Source organism: Strix uralensis, chromosome 19 (genome assembly GCF_047716275.1).
Source record: "Strix uralensis isolate ZFMK-TIS-50842 chromosome 19, bStrUra1, whole genome shotgun sequence".
Taxonomy (NCBI): domain Eukaryota; kingdom Metazoa; phylum Chordata; class Aves; order Strigiformes; family Strigidae; genus Strix; species Strix uralensis.
Window position 1 is genome coordinate 15487843 of NC_133990.1, and position 20676 is coordinate 15508518.

Genomic DNA, 20676 nt, shown 5'->3' on the forward strand with positions numbered 1-20676 from the left:
GGATCCACCTTCCACCCAGAGAAAAGGAAGAGCAGATCACCCTCAGCCGTGGCCCTATCCTGAAACGAGAGCGGCGAAGGGCAGACCATCACCTCCATCCACCACGACGTGTCCGTGCGCACCGTCGGGGCTGCACTGGCATGCAGGTACCAGCCTTGGCTGCCATCTCCTCACCTGCACCTCAGGAGTCATTTAGTTAATGCAAATGAGCTTGACATTAGCTTTGTTACGATCTTCCAAAACCTATCATTACCAAGCCAAAAATCAAGTGAAGTTTCACGCATCTCTGGGCTTTGCTGTTCTCTTGTCGTTTCACCCACGGGCATAACATGGTTCTTAAACTCTCCCAAGGTGCTTCTGAGTAATGGGTTTCAAAGGAAAGGACGCAAAATTCTGTGTTTCTGACCAAGTTTCTGCAAGTTTGTCCCAGTGGGACACTCACTGCGCAGAGAAACAAAGTCAGGGTTGTGCAGAGATCCCACCAGTTACACCAGTGAGTTTGACATTGAGTCACCACGGCTGCGCACCAGACACTGTTATATTGAATCCATGCTCATGATTTTTAGATGAAAGGAGACTTTTTTTTTTATAATGGTCTAAATATTTAAAATTTTTTTTTTTCCATTACATAAATATCCTTTTTATATTGCATTTCCACATGGCACCTTCTGGTGCTTCGCATCAAGCCTACAGGGTGGGAGGGAACACACAGTCCAGGGACATGAAACAACTTGATTTCAGGGGAATTAATTTGCATTTCAGTCGCTTTTGGAGCAGGAGGCATGCTAGGGGCGGCTCGCCGGGCCACGCAGTCGGGCAGCGATGGTTAAGGGTTGCAGAAAGGGAAGGGGGAAAGGACAGGGGAGAATTTTCCTGCAAAAGCAAAGGCATTAAGCTCTTGGCCTGGCTGCGTTAGGGCAGAGAAGTTTGCCAAAGCGCTGGTTTCCTGTACAATCAAACGCATCCCCTCGGCAGCCCCGCGATAGGGCCATGATGTAAGTGTGGCTGAGCCAAGGCAAACGGAAAAGAACATCGAGCACTCACAGAGGCAACGGGTTTTATTAAGAAGTTTAATTGTTTCTGAGGGTGACATTTTCCCCCGTCTTGACATTCCCCTCACTGCGGTTTGGCATCCCCCGCTCCTGCGCCTGCTCCCCAGCCCCACCTGGGCTGGGCTCCACGTGGGATGTGCCAGGACCAAGGGTGCTCAGCCAACTGTGGCAGAAGGACCCCTCCAAGGCCACCCAACACCCCTGGCACGAGATGAGACTCTGCCAGACAGTTTTAAACCCCAGGGCACTGCGATCGCCAACTCAGCTTCCACCCCAAGGCTCCTCCAAAGGCTTTGGCCCCTCCAGCTCCCACCGCAGGCATTGGCACTTTGTGAATGCCACATGCTTCAGGCTGGGTCCATCCGTCCTCATGAAAAGCCCGAGACCCCAAAAGGCATCAAAAAGAAGAGGAGAGGGGTAAAAAAAGAAAAAAAAATTCCACAGCTGACTCCTTGGAACTGGGCAAGCACTTGGTCCTTCACAGGGAAAAGCATCAAGCTACTGTTTGACCCAAGAGCACTTCGCCATCCATCACCAGCACTTCCCAGCCAAGAGGATAATTTCCAAAGCCCAGCAGAGAGCAGCTAATTAAGTCCTTTCAGCTCCGCGTGGGAGTCAGGAGCGAGGTCAGCGCCGGGAGGAAACCCCCCTCGCCGGGCTGGAGACGTGGAGCCCAGTAAGTGTACAGGGGCAAGTGGTGGGGAAGCTGTTTTCGGCGGTGGGTGTTGAGTGGAGGAGCTCACCGCAGCCCCGGGTGCTCCATCGCTCCCCGGCGAGCTGCTGGTCCCCGCTGTCCCTCTCAATGTCCTCACAGCTGAAGTGCCCGTCCTCGGGAGGGTGCTTCTGGGTGTTTTGGCCATGATCAGTGCTCCAGCACTTTGGCTGTCTCCTCTCAGGTCCCCACACCCTGAACCTTCACCATGGATCCTGCAAAGGAAAAACACAGCGTTAATGGAAGGTCCAGGCTGGTAGGCAGCTGGTTGTGATGAAGCAACTCGTGATTCCTCTTTGTCACCAAATTAAACGGTTGGAGCAATGTGTAAAAGAGGAGATGGATGCACCAGCAGCCCCAACGCCTCCCCTAAAAGCACCTCCGGCACTCGAGTTCACTGAGGGCCCCATGCTTTGGAGGCTGGAGTCCTTCCCTGGAGCCTGGCCTGGCCCTGGCTGGAGCCCCTGGGGCCAGTGGGGACCCGTTGTGGCTGCAGAGTCCAGGTCTGAGCAGGCGGGGAGGAGCTCTCTACCCACAGCGACTCGCAGTGACAGCTGAGCCGCCGGCGCTGCCGTTCGGGTGGCGAGAGCGGAGGATGTGCTGACGACATCCACGGGAAAACCAGCGTTTACTCAGCCACGTCGCTCCAGAGCGCCCAACAGCAGCGGGAGCCCCAAGGCTGGGCTCCCACGAGATCAGGAGACATCAGAGGGGGTGCAGGATAGCACGAGGGTGGGCAAGAGACACAGCCAGGGGCTGAGGGAAGAAAATCAAAAGGCCATTTCCGTGCGGCAGACAAAACACCGGCATCTGGGAATGCAGAGGAAGGGAAAGCAGCTCGTGGGCTGCGTTATGTGGTCCAAGGGATATTCAAGCCACTGACTAAACATCCCAGCGCCGAGCTGGGACGCAAGGCTAGCCCCGAGGATGGCACGGGGAGGAGTGCTGCCCACGGGAGGTACGGGCAGCTCGGGCAGCTCTGCCTCAGCTCTTCCTCCTCTGCCTACCAAGGAGGTTGCAGCCGCCCTATGCCCATCCCCGTGCCCTCACTGCTGTCCTGGGTGGCCCTGGAAGAGCCAGTAGAAAGAGGCTCCTTTTCCCAAGCAGCCACAAACATTTGGAAGGAGATGGGGAGAGGAAAACACAGTCCAAGAGCAAACACTGTCACCAGAGTGGGAATGGATCTCATTGATCCCTCTCTGTCTGTGGGCTCCCCACCTACAAGCTCTCAGATGAGCTGCGACATACTGCAGGATCCAAACTCCACCATTAAGCGTGGCACAACCAGCTCCCATTTGGCTTAGACAAGCTCTTGGCCCATTTGGGGAGATTAATCATGTGCTCTCCTCTTTGATTCCCACCCTGTTCACTCCATAAGATCATTAAACAGCTTTTCTCCCAAGCAAACCCTGCCTGACTCCCCGTCCTGCTCCAGCATTGACTAGGGGCACGCAGAAAGAAGGGTAGAGGTTTATACTCATTTAATCGTGCAACACTTATCAAACACTTATCTTCTGTTTGCTTTGGACTTTGCAAGGAATATGCAAGCAAGATTGGCACCTCCTGGCCAAGATATCACACCCTCAGCAATACGGTGTGGAGGTATAAACCAGCCCCCGTGCCCCTTCCCCAGGGGAAAGCCTGACAATCAGCTTTGGGCTTTTTGGGAAAGAAAGAGCGCAGCGTCTCCGAGTTTGCAAAACGCTGTGCGCAAGTGTCCCTGGCTCTTGTAAATGTGTTAAAAAATAAAACCCTTTAAGAGCTTCCAGATGTTCTGTTTATGTTGTGGTGTTACCCAGCTCCATCCTCAGGAGGCCAATACACAGCCTCAATGAAATCGCAGCAGCCAAGGGGGACGGCAGGGGGGAGTGGAGGAGGTCCGAACCCTTTTCCTCCTCTTTCCCCCAACTTTGCCTGTTAACTCCCACGCTGCTGGCGAACGCGCCGAGAGCCGCTGCAAATCCTCCTCCTCCTCCGAGCATCTCCCTGACTCACCAGCATCACTGGGGTTTGCAGGGCACTAACCCCAAATGCCCAGGGACCGCTGCATGGCAGGGTCTGGGCCTGGGCAGGGAGCTAACACATCAGCGGTGGCACCCCAGAGGCACCCACTGAGAAGGTCCAGAGGATCCAACCCCACTGCATCCAACTTCACACCCACCTGAGCGAGCCCTGAAGCTCTACTAAAAACTACCTGCTGCTGGCGTGAAGATGCGACGGGGCAAAAAGCCTTGTCAGGGCGCTCTGGGCGTCGCCGCGCACAGGTCCGTGTGTGTGCAGAAAGCCCCGCTCGGGACTCTTTGCACAGGGCGTTGCAGGTCCAGGGCGCTGCGTTTGAAGTTCCCTTAGAGCGAGCGGCGTGGCTGGTAGCAATCAAAGCTCCATAAAGCAGCGCTATCGCAGCTATGCGCGCAGGCTCTGATGTGTTATCTCCCCTCCCCGGCGGGGGAGGAGGGCAATCATTTCTGCGGCTCGGTTGAAAACGTGTTAGCACCCAGAGATCAAAGGCGCTTCCTGATGGGCTCCACCCCGGCCAAGCCCTTCGGCCAGCACGGTCCCTCCTCGGGCTAGGCGATGCAGCCGGAGCACGGCGGGAGCACGGTGCCGGTGCGGGAACCACCACGCAGCCGCAAGGATGGAAGCACCGGGAACGGGGATGATGTGTCCGGCCCGGGTGGCTGCTGCGGGATGTCCTCCTGCCCGCATCACGGATGTTAGTGTGTCCTTACTGGGTGGATTAGGGACGTTGTTCATGTCACCCTTCAGGCAGCGAAATGGAGCCCAGGCAGGTTCAATGCCATGGGAGTGCCCCAGTTTAACCACACACCGCACGACAGAGCACTTTGTTTTGTCCCAAAGACACCCCTGCTGAAGGACCATCCTCCCCGGACCCCAGTGACCTGAACAAACCCCACTCAGGACAAAGCTCCCTCCTTCCCCACCATCTGCACATCCTCCAGCACTAAACCTACACAGAGAGTAATATCCCAGGTGCAATTTATTTTTTCCCTGGGCTAGTTGCCTCCCACAAACCCCACACTCCCCAGCGAGGCAGCATCTGCTTCCCCGCGCCCTGGACCGCTCCGGCCCCGGGAGGACGAGCAGCAGCAGCACAGCCAGGCCACACACTGCGAGCCCTGAGGCCACTGGTGCCTCCTGGACACCAGCCCCCGCGTTGTTGTTCTCTCCCCGAGCCCACCGCAACACCCCAGGAGAGCAGGGGAGATACATCAGGCGCTGGAACAAGGGCACGAGCTGCCTCCACACTCAGCAGCAGCCTGGGAAGAAAAATCCAGAGCAAACAGAGGAGGAGGCACCGAGTTTGCAGCAGGAACGATGATTGTCTGTGCATTTGGAGATGGGGATCTGCCTCCTGCCCCATCCCCCCAACACGTGCTTGCAAGGACCGGAGCAAAGCGCAGGGATAGAACCAGGACTGGTGGCTATGGAGGATGGGAGCATCGCGTCTACAGACAGCTTGAGCACAAACTGTGTGGGCAGAAAAGCCAAACAGGAAAGGAAACCAACAGGCAGGGAAACGATTCTGGCAGCGCTCACATTATGGCTCGCTCAGCACTCATCCCTCCCTGCTGCTCCCTCTCCTGGGTGTCCCTCCCTCAGACCCCTCGCCCTGCTCAGACATGCCCCAATTCCGCTTTTACTGTCGAAACACTTCCCATCCGAAGGGCTAGAAAACTAGAAAATTAGAAAAATGCAGCTAGAGAGCTAGAGCCTGTTTGCAGGAACCGGTCCCAGCACAGCCGCCTTAGCACCTCGCTGCGTTGTCCCTGCATGCACACCCAGGGCAAGGCTCAGCCCGGCCCCAAACCCCTGCAAAGGGCGAGGGAAGCCCTGATGTGTCCACGTCTGCAGAGGGGAACGGGGACCGGGATACATTAAAGGCCCTGCAAAAGGATGGGGCTTCAGACCTGCACACCCTGGTTGGCCTCACCCCTTCCAAACTTCCGAAATGGGGAGGATGGAGGTGTGGGTCATGCCGTGCCCTTCGCATCCCAACCAGTGATTTGATCCCGGCTTTAAAGCGATTTACAGTTTAGAGATGCAGGTTTATTCACATGCCCCAACGTGCTTAATGACCAAAGTGCTCTTCAGTGAACCCAGCGATGGATTGTAAAATAAAGTCAATGAGGCAAGTGGATTAAAGAAAAAAAGCAAAAGATCTGAGAGATGAAACAGAGCCGTTGAGTCACAGCCTGTGCCTGCCAACGTGCGGTGTCCTCCTGCGCCAGGGACAGCCAGACCTCCTGCAAAGGGACCCCTGACGACACCATCGCCCCCATGTGAGCAGCCCCCCAGGCAGGTGGGAGCAGGGTGTGACCCCGGTGCTGCCCAGGGGACCCATCCATCACTTTCTGCTTGTCTGCATGTGTCCCACCTCACACGGGGCTCCTCGCAGCGCCTTCCTCCTCCTCCTCCTCCCCACTCCGCAGCGGGCAGAACCCACGCGATGGGCCAGCAGCTCACCTCCACCAGCCAACAGTTATTTTCAGCAAAAGACTGAGCTTGACAGCGCTGTTAACTAACCCATGGCACAGGCCGTGCCTGAAACACAGCCCAGAGCCCGACGAGGCCTTCGCAGGGTGCCCCCCCCGCGCCCTCCCTACATCCCAGCAGGATGCAACCTTCCCAGTGTAGCCGCTGCTTGGCAGAGGTGACAACCCCAGGAGGTGACCTGGGGTGGGAACCCAGCATCCTTAGGGGGGAAAAAATCCTTGCGCTGCTGCCCACCCCATCACCAGTGTTGCGAGATGTGCCGCATCCATGTGCACGGAGGATGCCCAGCACCCCCGTCAGACACCGCTGCCTCCGGCTGTCCGCTCCCACACAGCGGCAGGACAGCCACTGGGCTCCGCAGGGGGCTCAGGCTGGCCCTGGGGACCCCTCAATCCTCAATGGCATCTCACAGCTCTGTCTGGTGGAAGCAGCACGCTCCGGCCACGGCCCCACAGAGAGGGTGGGTGGGTGGGCACGGCAATAACCCACGAGCACCATCCCGCTGGGTCCCTTCCTCCAGTGAGGAGCCATGTTGGCCACATCTCAGCGCAGGGACCAAACCGCAGCCCAGGGTCCCACGGGGACCCTCAGGCAGTGGGGGAAAGGAGCCCAGCAGTGACCAGCCCATGCGACCCCACCCCTCTGGAGCTGTGTGAAAACCACGCTCAGAAGGGATCATTCACCTAAGGAAGCTGAATGATCCAGAGGAATCGAGGTGGGAGCAGGGAGCCCGGCCTGCCCGCAGCTCTGCCTGGCCTCGTGCTCCCCAGCAAACAGCTTCTCCCATCTCCCCATCCTGCCTCCTCGGACGTGTCTTTGGAGCGGTGTCTCACTCAAATCTGGCTTTAAACTGGCTCCAAAGGAGCCCCCAGCCTTGGTGCAACCCTTCGACACCGCTGCAATGCAAATGAGCCTTCTTAAACCACCAGACTGCTGCCAGAGCCAACCCAATTCCCGGAGTTTCAATCCAAAGAGATTATCGTCGTTTACTAACCTAAGCATGCGATACAAAACGCCTTGCCAAAATCCCAGACAGCCTCGCAAGAGATGTCATTAAAACTCCTTCAGCTAGAGGAAGTAAAGCAAGTGTTTTGTTCCCATGCCGCCCTTTCTGGTAACGTGTTAATAAATAACCGTGGCCCAGACAGGTGCTGTCAGCTTCGCGGTGGAGCTGCCGTGAGTCACCGACCCGCCACGGTGCAAACCACCGTGAGTCACGGAGAGACAGTCCCTGTCACCAAACACCCACCAACGCACTCGCCAAGGCCCGAGGGGTGAGCGGGGATGCTCAGTGCTGGCCCATCAAGGGGTCAGACTGTATGAGACCCCCCCTCAATCCTGGCTATTTAACCCAGAGGTAGCAAAGGGTACTCGTCGAGAGCTCGCTCGGAGATGCAACACCCCAGAAAAAGTCGCCAAGTTGAGATGCAGGAGGTAGAATTTGCAGAAAAGGGCCCCGTGTCCGCTCCCAGTGTCGCAGCAGCCTCCTGCTCTCCAGAGCAATGAAAGGCAACGGGCTGCGATCGCCAACACACCCCGGCTGCATCCCTGAGGATGAGGGGCCAGCAGAGCCGCTGCTGTTCGCCAGCCAGGGATGGGGGTGGCCCGCGGGCAAGTGCTGGCAGCGGCTCAGCCCCCCCGGGATGCAGCATCTGCCGCAGCCTGAAGCATCGCTGCCAGCACCGGGTGCAGGTTTCCTCCTCAAATACCAGCCCCAAGCAACCCACTGAGCCCTAAACACAGGCACTCACCCTAGAATGAGCAAGGCTAAAAATATAACTTTCAACCCCCCCAACAGAAACACCTCTGACAACTTTCTCCTTGCTCACATACTCCAACCTGTTCTGCGTGTGCCTCCTTCCCTGGCTCTTTCTAGCAATTTTTCCCCCTCCTTCCCCACAAGAAAAGGCCCCTCTTTCTTTAAAGCAATGTGTCACATCGACACTGACAGGCAGATGAAAGAATGAAGAAAGTCCCATTCTCCTTCATTTTTGCAACAAGGCGATAAGCACAGAACGACGTCAGGGCTTGGACAACACGGACTCCCAGGAGAGGCTGCAGGCAGGTTTCAGGCAGGCGCTGGCACCCGATAACAGTTCTGGCTCCTTTATTAAAAGCATCCCCTAAGTGATAACCTTCTGACAGACTGATCGATGAGCCAAAGCAGCGAAACAGTGTTCCCTGAGCATGAACATTGTCTACCCCCCAGCATTTTTGCTTCTCCTGCCGGAACTCCAGCAGTCCCCCACTGCAGGCAGTGATGGTGTCTGCCATCAGTGGGAGCTCCTGATGATCCAGCTGATCCCTGCGCTCTTCCAAATGAGCTGGAGGGCTTTTCCCCCTCCTCACCAACAAGGCCAATCCTGGAGCTCCCCACGGAAAGGGGGTGCCCCAACCACAGAGGCCACATCCCGACTGACCATGGGCCGATCTCCAGCGCAGACACAAGGGCTTCCCGCAGCCCCAAGCAGCCCACACACCCAGCGCCGCTTCCCCATCAGCTAAATCCTCCTTTATTAGGACCAGACTCATTCATCCTTAACCCACAAATGCCTTACGATCTCACTTAACGCCGTAGCAAGCTCTTTCCTGTTGCTGGCTGCAGGTGTAATCCACCTCCTCCGCTACCTCCCTGCACCCTCACCCCATTTGGGGACTTTGATACCCGCCAGGCGAGGCTGCAGTTGGTTTTGCAGGCAGGGAACAGGCAGATCTGCCCAGAATCGCTCCCCTGCAGCCTGGCAGAGCCTGGGGAGAGCAGCCGGCCGCTCTCGCCTTCCCACAACAGCCCCCTACCACAGCAGGGCTGCTCCTAGACTTCCCCCAGCAGCAACATTCCATCCCCCAGGCTCAACCTGCCCATCCCCTGGGCTGTCGCACCAAAGGAGCCACGGATGCCAGCACAGCATCACACGAAGGCACGAAGCACCCTCTGCTCTCCACCAGCACAGTATCTCCCCATATTTTGGGGTGTCTAATCCCAGTGAAGGAGAACAGGGCACACTCAGACCCTGCATTCGGGCTCCTCTTGAGCACCTTGGGGTCTCCTCGGAGCAAGACCTGCTGTCTGCTCTAGCGGAGATAAAGGAGGGTGGAGGAGCTCCTGGACATGCCAGGTGGGACAGGATAGCACTGCAAAATCAGCCTAGGTGCATTAATCCCAGGATTAGACCCCCCCATTTCCGAGGCAGCTTGCAGCTGCTGAGCCACCTCCATGCCCTGCCCAAGCCCTTCCTGGGGCTCTACATCCCATGTTTGTGCAAGACAGGCCTGAACTCCCACGGTTCTCGAGGCAGGGGATGCACAAACTGCCCGTCGACCCCACAGCACTGCCAACGTCCCCCCCAGCTGCTCTGCAGCACCTCCTGCATCCAAGCAGAGGCAAGCAGGGATGGATCCCCAGGATAAAAGGGATTACAGGGAGGTACCATCCTTCTTCTCACACACCTCTCTCTGCTCCCGTCCTGGTGCAGCGATGCACTGGCTCACAGGATGGGAAAAGTGCTGCAAAACCTCCTTGCCTGGCTCCAGGGAGGTGATGGGTTCGGCCATGCAACCCACAGGGTCCCATCCTGAGGACGAGCTCTGCTCCCCATTGCCTGGGGATGTTCAGAGATCTCACATCTGGGACAAGGTGTTTTCTGGAAAGCTTTGAATCAGGGAGTGAACACAAGGGTGTAAAAGCCCCCACACTGGAGTCCTGCCCTTGCTGAAGGCAGCATCCCTGCCGCCACCTCCTGCCCTCTGAGACCAGCCCCACTGGGGAGGGAGGGAGGGAGGGAGGAAAAACCATCCGGCTGCACATTTATTTTGCAGCTTTGAGCTGATTTCTATCCCGGGGGATTACCAATTTAAGCAGTGTTTTTTCCTGTTCTGACCCTAAGCTGATTAATTCTCTGTGCCCCCCTTCTCCCCCTCTTCCCCCCCTTCCTTTTGCATGAAAAAATGAGAATATGAAATGCCGGTGAAGTGTGCCAAGGCAGCGCCAGGCGGGGAGAGCAGGACAAGCAAGCCGAGCGAAGGGAGGATGCTCCCCCAGCCCACAGCGGGCCAGATCCTGCCTCCCCCACAGAGCCCTCAGCAATCTTGCATGGGCTGGGCAGTCAGGTTCAAACCACAGCTTTATGATCTTCATCTCCTTAGTGAAAAGGAACCGATATCCCCACGGGAGGAGAGAAACCTCCCCGTCTGCTGATCCCAGCCGGTCTGCGGCCCATCGGCACCAGCATCACTCTCCCAGTGCAATGGAAACAACTGGCTTGTACCAGAGACGCTGGCGGGGACTCACCCAAGAGCAGCAAAACTTGCCCTGGCACGATCCAGCCGCCGCTTTCCGAACGCGGGAGCCTCCTCCTCCAAGTGCCGTCACTCGCAGCGGCACGTAGCCCAGCACGCCGGTGAGCCCCGCGACATGCCAGGGTTTGCTGCTCTTAAAGAGAGGAATTGGGGAGGCTTAGGGACTGGGGGGCTGCAAAAGCTGCAACTCTCAAGGAGCTTCCAGGGTGGTGGCTTCAGGTCTTTGCTGAGGTGACACAGGACCTCAGGACAGGTTCCGATGGCACCAGCCACATCCCATCGCCCGCCAGCACCACGACTGCAGAGGGGCTCCTTGCTCACTTGGCTCTAGCAGCCAGGGAAAAGCAATTTTCTTTGCAGGGTCTCTCTGTGCAAGAGCCTGGTCCCTGATGGGAGACAGCTCTGGTCATCCCTCTCTGCAAAATCCGGGGCTAAATCCAGCTTTCACTCCTGCTGCTCCATCACGCCCAGCTCACCCAGCCAGATTAAACTAGGGCAATGGAGCTGGTGCAGGGTCTGGAGCACAGGTCTGATGGGGAGCGGCTGAGGGAACTGGGGGGGTTTAGTCTGGAGAAGAAGAGGCTGAGGGGAGACCTCCTGGCCCTCTGCAACTCCCTGAAAGGAGGGTGCAGAGAGGGGGGATGAGTCTCTTGAGCCAAGGAACCAGCGCCAGGACCAGAGGGAATGGCCTCAAGCTGCGCCAGGGCAGGGTCAGACTGGCTCTTAGGAAGGATTTCTTTGCAGAAGGGGTTGTTGGGCGTTGGAATGGGCTGCCCAGGGCAGGGGGGGAGTCCCCATCCCTGGAGGGGTTGAAGAGTCGGGTTGACCCAGCGCTGAGGGATCTGGTGGAGTTGGGAACGGTCAGGGTGAGGTTCATGGTGGGGCTGGAGGAGCTTCAAGGGCTTTTCCAACTCAGATGATTCTGTGATTCTGTGATTAACCCTTTGATGTCTTAGGGCAGCTCTGCAGCCACAGCTGAGCTCCCACACCCCTCAAATCCTTCCCATGGGAGCCACCAAACACGGACCCATCCACCCTCCTCTTCCTGCAGTACCACATCCACAACATCCCCAGCTCCATGGAGCCCCAGCACCCCCGTGCTACGGATGGAGATCTGTAACAGAGAATAATCCCCAGTTAATTGCCTAAAATCACAGAGCAAACGCAGAGCAGAAGCCAGGTATGCCAGAACATCTCTCACACGCAGACACAGGTACAGCCAGCTCTGCCGTACGGCAGGAAAGCCCGGAACACACCCATCCCTATAAAAAGATAATTATACAATCTGCGGCGGTAAATTAGCACAGCAAAACACTGTTTAATTCTCACAATGGACCTCAACACCGGATCAAGAGGTAAAATTACCTCTCACCTGCAGTGAGATGGGCCCCCGGGTCAGGATTAGGGCTTATTGCTGAGGCAGGGTGGGAAGCTTCAGCGACTGCCCTCACCCGAAATTTGGCTTTTGGAGAGGAGCAATGTTGGGCTGTTTGTCCCTTCTGGATGCTTGAAACTGGAGAGCAACAACAAAAATCATTTATGTGCATAAATCAAGGCAGAAGTCTGAACCATAGATTCACTGGTCTTTTGTTTTCAATGGTGAAGCATAGAAATTGAGGATTTTTTTTTTTTTAAATTACTACATTTAAATAACTTCCCTTTAAGTGGAACAAAAAAGATGCATAAAACAACGAAGTCTCGCAGTCGGTCCAGTCCAACCCAAGGACACACAGCCAAAAGAACAAAATAACCCCCCCTCAAACAAAAACAAAACTGGAAAACCAACCTCATCCAAGAAACACTGGGGCAAAGCCCCGTGGCCCCCCTCGGCATGTGAGGGAGCCCTGTCACCCCCCGGGCCCTGCCCCGGACCCTCCTCATCGCCTGCGGATCTTGGACTAAAGATACAGAAACGAATCCTCCACCTCCTGCTCTGCGGGGCTTGAAGTGAAAGGGAAAAAATGTAAGAAAAAGGTCTTTGTTTTAATTCAAATTTGTTGAAAGTGGGGAATGCTCTGGGGGGAAAGCAAGTTTTGCAAAAATAATTTTAATGGACTTTAAAAAAAAAATAGTAATGTTTTTATTACACCCCCACTAACACAAATCCATTGCTGATCATTCTGCAAGTGAAATTTAATCACCCGTGGCCACATTTGGGATTATTTGGGCTTGGCATCGCCCGGGGACGCCGTGTCATGTTTCTCGTGGGCAGTCCCAAGTGGTAACATCCATCCGCTGGCCCTCGGCAGAGGCACAACGTGGGATTTCTGCCCTGCTGTGCCAGGCAGGAGGGCTCCGAAATTCAGTCCTGGGATGGGGAAGGTTGAAGGTGAGGGGTTGGTGACCCCTGAAAGTCCCTCGGGAACGTTCCCAGCAGGAAGGAAAGCAAGCAGCACCCGCCAGCCGGGCCAGCCGTTAGGGTGACCTCGGCAGAGGGCACGCAGAAATGTACTTTCAGCCGAGCGTTTCCTAGAATTAGTCAGGAATTTTTTGAAACTGTTACTGGCTGAGAAATGCCAATTGGTTGAAACTTAAACTTGATGCAGGAATATAAAAATGTAGGTCAGGAAAAAAAGCATCCAAGTGAAAAGCTCCTTGTTCCTCGGTGCGACGCCTCGTCCGACCGGCCCTGCGGTGCCGTCCCTGGGCGAAAGGCCTGGGGAGGGCTCCGTGTGATGTGCACCTGGAAAATGTCTCAAACCTCAGGTTTTTTACAGGGCAAAGCAGCCGTTTCTGCGGTGCCTGTGGATGGAGGGCATCGGCGGTGCCGTCGCAGTGGGGCTCGCGCTGCCAGGACACGCTCAGCCCGCCCCGGCTTGCCCTCAGCCACAGGGCAGACACTGATTTAGTACAATTTCTACGTCTTTCCCAGTTATTCCAGGTATTCTGCTCTTGAGTTTAAAGCACAGACTGCAGCAGGGCAGTTAAACGCCTGCTCCCATCATCAGCACAAAATCAACCTGGCGTTTTCAACTTGCCCTGGGGCAAGCAGGGAAAGGAAAGCCAAAAGGCAGCGATTTCCCAACACAATATTAAATGCAACCAGGGAGGTGCTACCACCCCTCGAACAGCATCCTGACATTTTGATCCCAAAAACCCACTAGCTAGGGTAGGAAGGCAGTGAGTTTCATGTACCAAAAGCACCCCAGAACCAAAGAGGGTTTGCTTAGGACAGACACACCCGAGTATTTGTCACCCAAACCCTGACAGCAAACAGCGGCGATGCTGCGCTGATCTCGGGGATAAACCCCTTCGGCTCAGCCCACCCAGCCTCACAAGCATCTTCTTCCCCTCACTGATATCCAACATAAGATCCACGCAGAGACAGATTTTTGGAGAAAATCCACCTTCCAGAAAAAACGGATGATTGCCCCAGCAATCGCGGGGCTCCCCCCTGCCCTCTCCGCTCCCGAGCCGGGGAATAGCTGATCCCTTTTCAACACGTCCCTGTATCGTAGCCATAATTTACAGAGCTAATTTAAGCACAGGCAGCCGTGCCTGCGCCCAGCACCCGCCACGCAGCACCCGCGCCAGCCGCTGAGCTCAGCCCCCCGCAGCACGCCGCGACAGCCGCCTCCTGCGCTTCGATTTTTGTTTGCTTTAATTGAGAAAGGGGAAAAAAAAAAAAAATTTAGGAAGAAGAAAAACCCCTCTCCCAACCTCCCAGTTTCATTTTTCAGGTGCCTTGATTTATTGATTGGCCTATTCCCTTTTAATAGGCTCCCCCTGCCCGAGCCGGGGTGTTTCCTGTGGGAAGGCTGCACACGCTGTGGCTCGAGGGGGTCCTGCCACGTGCAGCCCACATTAGGGCCTCTCCTGCCCCCCACAACAAGACCTCCTCCCCCAGCATCATCACTTTGACTCAAGGAAGAAGAAAATTGGGTGCAGCCACATCCCCTCCGGACGCTGCTGCAACCTCCATCCCTCCATCCCGAGCAGGTCGCGGTCCAGCCCTGCTCGTCCCCGAGGCAGGTCTCCCCCTTGCAGGCACCTTTCAGGTCTCTGCTCCCAGTTCCCAGCACTCAGACAAGAAAAGCAAGTCTACGGCAAAGAAAGCTTCCAAGAAAGATATTTTCATGTGATAGCAAAAGGATCGCAGGCACACAGTATGTTTTTTTCAAAGCTACACCCAATTCTATGTTGTTTTAAAATCCATCCTCTCTCCCCAGAGACAAAACACTGCCAGTGCTCCAAGAAACCCATCGCTCGTCCTGCGGCAGACGGGTGATCCTCACCCCACGCTCCCAAGCATCACGCTGACAAACCCCACGGCATCGCGCGTCGGGGCGATGAGACCCCAACGTCTGGGTAAAGCTGGGGCACCTGGAGAGTTTGCAAGAGATGCTTTGAATTTCTATACATGTTTGAACTTCCTCAAATTCACTTCACTTTGGAATACGAACAGGCCCTTCTCTATCTAATATAGATATTCTGTATATACATGGGGTTAAGCTTTCAGAGGTGGTTCTCCCTCCAGGCCACAACCACCCTCTTTTAAACACCCTGGAAAACCAGAGCAGCACTCAAGATGCCACACCACCAGGCCAGCACAGAGCCCGTGTTCCCCTAAGCAGGGCCCAGGATCCGCTCCCCGGGGACAGCCAGGGCTGGTGTGAGGCAGCGTCTCCCCAACAGCCCGGTGCAGGGTGTGGGTGAACCTCTCGCACCCATAAGGTCACCCCCGTCCTCCTGGGTGCGGTTTTATGGTTGAGGCCACCAAGCTGGGGTTTGGGAGGGGAACCCCAAGGGCAGAATGGCTTCATCCCAGCCCCAGCCTTAGGGCAGGCGAGGAGAGAAACCTGGCCAGCACTGGAGGAAGATGAGAGGACTCCGTGAGAGGAGCCTGGCACTGCCCAGTCTTCCTCCCACCACCCTCCTCCTCCCCCAGCTCCCTTTGTTGCCTTGGGCATGATCCAGGGCACGGTGCCCATGAGGAGAATTCCCAGCGGATGAGATCTACATCTCATTTAATTAAATTTTTCCTTTTAGATCAAATAAGGCGACTCTGCCCAGCCAAGGAGGAGTAGAGCCAGCCAGCTGCCAAACCCTGAGCCCACTGGATTTTCCCTCCCAGGTTGGATGCAGAAGCTGGAGGAGAGGTTGACCCAGCATCCAGGAGGGTGCTCAGAGGAGCTGGAGATCTTTGGATACGTGACCAGGAAGGATGGGTGAAAACTCACCCTTTACTGACAGCAAGCCACATGCAACCCAGCAAACCCGTCCCACGCGTTGGGTTGCCGAGAGCAGGGAAGGACTCAATGAAACAAGTCACGTGGAGGACAGCCCCTGTGGTTTTCCAGCTTTTCACCAGCTTTACGGTCTCTCTTCTGCACATTGTCCCCAATTCCAGACCTGGACAGGGCAGTCACAGACCCCCACCCCACGAAGAGAAGCTAGAAAGCATGCTGCAACGAGTGGGACCTCAAGCAACAAGAGCAAGGGAGAGAACTGGAAATCTACCCCAACTTACACCCCTTCACCAGCCCCTGTGACAAGGGAGAGACCCACCATCTCCAGCCTCCAGCCACTCGAGGCCCCTTAAAGCATCTCACGGAAGATGGCAATGCTAAACCAGCTCTTGCACCCTGCGGAGGAGGGGGTGCGTCCCCCAGCTCCCGCCTGCCCACTGGCTCAGCTCCACCAGTTCAGACTGGGTAAAACTGCTCGAAGCCACGTTTTTCATCGGCGCAGCAAGCAGGCTTGGCCTCTCGACAACCAGAGCTTTTTTAAATAATATATATATCAGTCTAGCTACGCTGCTGGCTGAGCCCCAGATGACTGCAACTGGGGCCAATCCCCAGGATAAACACAGCCTACCTGGGTTTATAAGTGCCAGAAGCATGTAGGCACCATGCACGATCTCTTATATAAACAGCACTGCAAAAACAGCCCTGAGCACTGTAGGAACCCTTGTAGTACGCACCGTACACGAGATGAAGTGTTTGGGAACATTACTGCAATGGATCCCTGGAGGGGGAGATGCTTTCCCTCCCTCCTGCCTGCCCCACACATCAGCCTTAAAGGCAACCCCAAGCACGAGGCTCGGTTGGAGGAGGAGGAGGATGGTGTGCTGGATGCTTTCAGCCATCCAGGGGTCCGGGACATGCAGGTGAAGGAGCCCCCATCCCACTTACTCCCGCTGAGGAAGGTACAAGTGATGCTGGGTGGCAGCACAGCAAGGGGCCGGGATGCGGCAGAGCAGGTGAGTCAGAGCCAGCCCTCTGAATGGGCACAAAAAAACCTGTAGGAAAAGCCACAAGCAAAAAAGCTGCAGAAAAAGCCACAAGCTACGGGCAAACCCAGGACTGAGGTCTCACGCACACGGGCCCTGCACGAGGTGCAGTTGCTCTGCACCTGCACTTAGAGAGCGAATGCTCTTCAGCATCCCCGGTCCCCACAGCAACGCTTCATCTTGCAGAACGAGGAAAGATCCCTGCCCGCGAAAACTTCACAAGCAGGTGCAACAATTTGGGCCGTGCCAATCTTTTCAAAGCTGTTTCAAAGACCCGTGCTTCCCCACCCTTTCTACCTGCGCTCACCCTCTAAGCCTTCATTTTCAAGCCAGGCGGCAGCTGTCGGAGGGTTAAAAAGGTGTGTGCACCCGCAGGGCTGGGCTCCCCTCCCTCCTCGCCCCTCTCTTCCCGGCATGGACTTGGAGACCGGAGGCTCTCCAGATTTAATCTCCAAGACAAACATACTGTAGCTGGAGCCTGCTCCATTTGCACTTAGACCACAGATATTAAACAGCAGCAGCCGGGCTCACGGCTCTGCTCACCTCACCCTGCAGCAGTGTTGCATTCCTCCCCCCACCCCAGTTTCTTCCACACACACAGTGTCAGTGAAGTGTCGTCAGCTTTGCAATGAAGCTGTGAGGGATGAGCTGGGAGTGAAGAAATCCCCACCCCACAAGAGCCACTGTGTCTCTGGGTGGGTCTTTATGGAAGGTGAAGCAGCTGGAGCTTGCCCAGGGTCCCGTCTGCTCACCCCGAGCCACCAGCACGGCCGGTCAGATGCGGGACAGAGCGGAAGAGCAGCATCGAAACATCAAACGTGACCACCCGTGTGGCTCAAGGTGTTGACCCAGCGAGGGCCACGCTTCAGTGTTTTGCAGAATCAAGGTCCTGACAAGCTGGGTTATCTCAGAGAAGCCACCGTTTTATTTCCTTTCCTCCTGAGATCCTGGTGCAGTACCCAGAACCATCAGCTCCCCCCCAGCAAACATCAGGAGGACAAGGAGGTCTGGACGCTGCTAGAAGACACTCGATACAAGCCAGTGGTTTGTAGATTGTTCAAGGTAATTATTATTGTGATGAAGGCGAAAATTTCACGTCAGCCCAGAATGCGCTAAGTACTGCACCTCGCAGAGATACAGTTAACACCTGGACTGTCTTGTTCAGAGGAAAAGGGTCTCCAGGCTATTTGGCAAGGGGAGCCTTCCAGTAAACACTTATCTCACATCTTACATTTCAGGCGGAAGTTGAGAGATTTGGTTCATTTTCCACGGGGAATGGGAGAGGCAAGTCTGCCAGTAGAGAGCGGAGCTGCCAGACTCAGCCCCAGAGCTACAGAAAGAGCCAGACTAGGCAATCCCAAAAGCCACCTTCTCTCCTTAAAACCTACAGGCAAAAACCTGGCTTGCATGAGGTTGGTCTGGTTCACCCCGTGCACCGGCTTTCTGGACACTGAACTTATTTCACCACTGAGAAATGTATTTTCCTGTGATATTGTGGGACTTCCAGGAGAGAACAACTAACTCACCCAACCAAGCTTACAGCCTCCACCGCAGCCTGGAAAACAGGAGCTCGAATTAGCTCTGAATGGGGTGAAAAACTCGAGATCAGTCTGAAGCTGGCACGGGAGAGCGTGGTAAAGGGGCGGATGGCAGCCGGGATCCCAAGCACCGTGTGCCTCTGCCCTAAATCCAGCTATAAAATTGCTTTCTGAAGATGATGCATGGATTAATTACACACACATATGCCGTGATGTTTTCATGAAAAAGGCTATTATATAAAAATTGTGGGAGCAATAAAAATATAAATAGTCCTCAAGGCATCACAAAATGATGCCATTTTAAGTGCATTTATTTTTTCCTTTAAATCTGCGGGGTGGTATTTAAAGATGAAGGGAGGAGGAGGAATATGTGCTGCTCTGTCCAAACACCAAACACCCCACAGAGCTCTGGTGGTCTCCCAAAGCCAGGCAGGGGCTCCAGGTCCCCCATTTAATGACCTCTCCACACCTTTTATGTGCCACCCCACTGAAATACATCAAGCATTTCGCCCTGGCTGCAGCCCACGCGTGGTGGCTACCAGCACCCAAGAAACGCCCAGCTCCCCCCACCCAAAAGAGTTTCTCAATATTTGCCTTTGCGATATCAAAAGGTGGCCGCAGCCCGATTCCTGAGGTGCTCGGCAACTCGCTGGTGGTCCCTAAATAAGCAGCCAGATGATCTCACACCAAACATCCTCAGGTCCTTGTGGGCAGGCTTCGTGCAGACCACAGAAACCTTCAAACAAGCCCTCTGAACAGGGCAGGCACAGTTCCCTCCCAGCCACCATCCTGCTCCAGCGGGGTCCACCCAGGGGGACATTTCTCAAAGGAAACTCAGTGTTCTTGGGGTTTACCCAAAATACGAGCCAGGCAGGACAGACAGACGCTGGAAAGGCAAGCGAGAGGGAAAGAAGGAAAAGCCACAAGCCCTGTTGCTCCATCCAAGTCACGAGTCCGGTGAGTTCCCTGTGGTTCGGTCAAAGGGAAGAGGATTTTTCCTGGACAGTACGATTCCCTGCTCACATCTCCTTTCAAGCCCAAAGAGGCAGACAAAGACAACAGTGTCCATTCACTTCCACCCCTCCAGGAAAGGGGGGACAGACCAAACACTTCTGACACCCCACAGCAGGCAGCGTGCCCTGGGGACAGGGGGGTCCCCACTTCAGGGAGCTGTGGCTTCATGGACCAAGAAGCTCCTGTGTGCTTTCTCATCCTCTCTGGGACTGAGCTACCCACGTCCACAGGCTCCAGGAGGGATGGACTTGGGGAAATTAGACTGGCTCTTAGGAAGGATTTCTTTGCAGAAGGGGTTGTTGGGCGTTGGAATGGGCTGCCCAGGGCAGGGGGGGAGTCCCCATCCCTGGAGGGGTTGAAGAGTCGGGTTGAGCCAGCGCTGAGGGATCTGGTGGAGTTGGGAACGGTCAGGGTGAGGTTCATGGTTGGACTGGAGGAGCTTCAAGGGCTTTTCCAACCCAGATGATTCTGGGATTCTGTGAAATGAAAGCAATTGTGTCTCCTGCAGCCACAGTGATAATAAGCAACCGCCACCAATGTGCTGAGATGTCCTTGCATCGGGTGGGCGAGGGGGGTACCACCAGCCAGGATGAGGGACAGACCATGGAAGCTGCTGTACAGCCCAGAAATGGCAAAAGCCCTCAGGCTTTTACTGTGTCCCAGTTCATTACTGCTGGGAAAGTCATCAGTAGACCCTGCAAGTTGTTCACCTCTGTTTATCCTGGCATGTGGGTCACCCTGGGCTGGGGCCACCGCGCCGTGCTGCAGCCTCCGCTCACGCAAGCAGCACGAGGAGCACAGAAACCCTGCAGCAACGTCCATCTCCATGTCAGGGAGAGCACGGGGAAGAGTCTGCCCTTCCCTCCACCCCACGAGGGGAGAACACGTCTCAGGACAGAGTTTTGCCCTCCACACCTTCAGACTGGGAGAGCGCGCAGGCAAGAGCAGGCTGCGGCTCCCTGAGCTGTCACTTACTGGTGGTCTTTCAGAAATAACTGAATACCAGCCCAGCAGCTGTCATGCTTTAAGAAGTGGTACGACAAAAATCCTCGTCTCTCACGCATGGGTTTGTTTCCTTCCAAAACATTCAATCCAGCTTTTTTTTTTTTTTTCTTTGTGTCCTCCTCCACTGTCACTGAATTCCCCAGGTTTTCACTTGGACAAGGGCTGAAACCCCAACTCCTCACTGCTTGACGAAGCAGCAGCGTCACTGTCCTTGTCACACAGATGGGGAAACCGAGGCACGGGGAGGTGGTTGACTCCAGAGCATCTGCCCTAGACCCAGAAAGGCTGCCCAGGGTTGCAGGGCCACCAGCT

The 20676-nt window shown here is 55.6% G+C and overlaps 1 long non-coding RNA gene across 1 annotated transcript in view; it reads right to left on the minus strand.

The window, feature by feature from the left end:
• Window positions 1-1040: 1040 nt before the first annotated feature.
• The window catches only part of LOC141952127 (uncharacterized), a 58672-nt gene continuing 39036 nt past the window's right edge, over window positions 1041-20676 (minus strand). The window contains exon 3 of the long non-coding RNA XR_012631554.1: window positions 1041-1979. This is a non-coding gene — a long non-coding RNA (uncharacterized LOC141952127). The remainder of the gene's footprint in view (window positions 1980-20676) is intronic.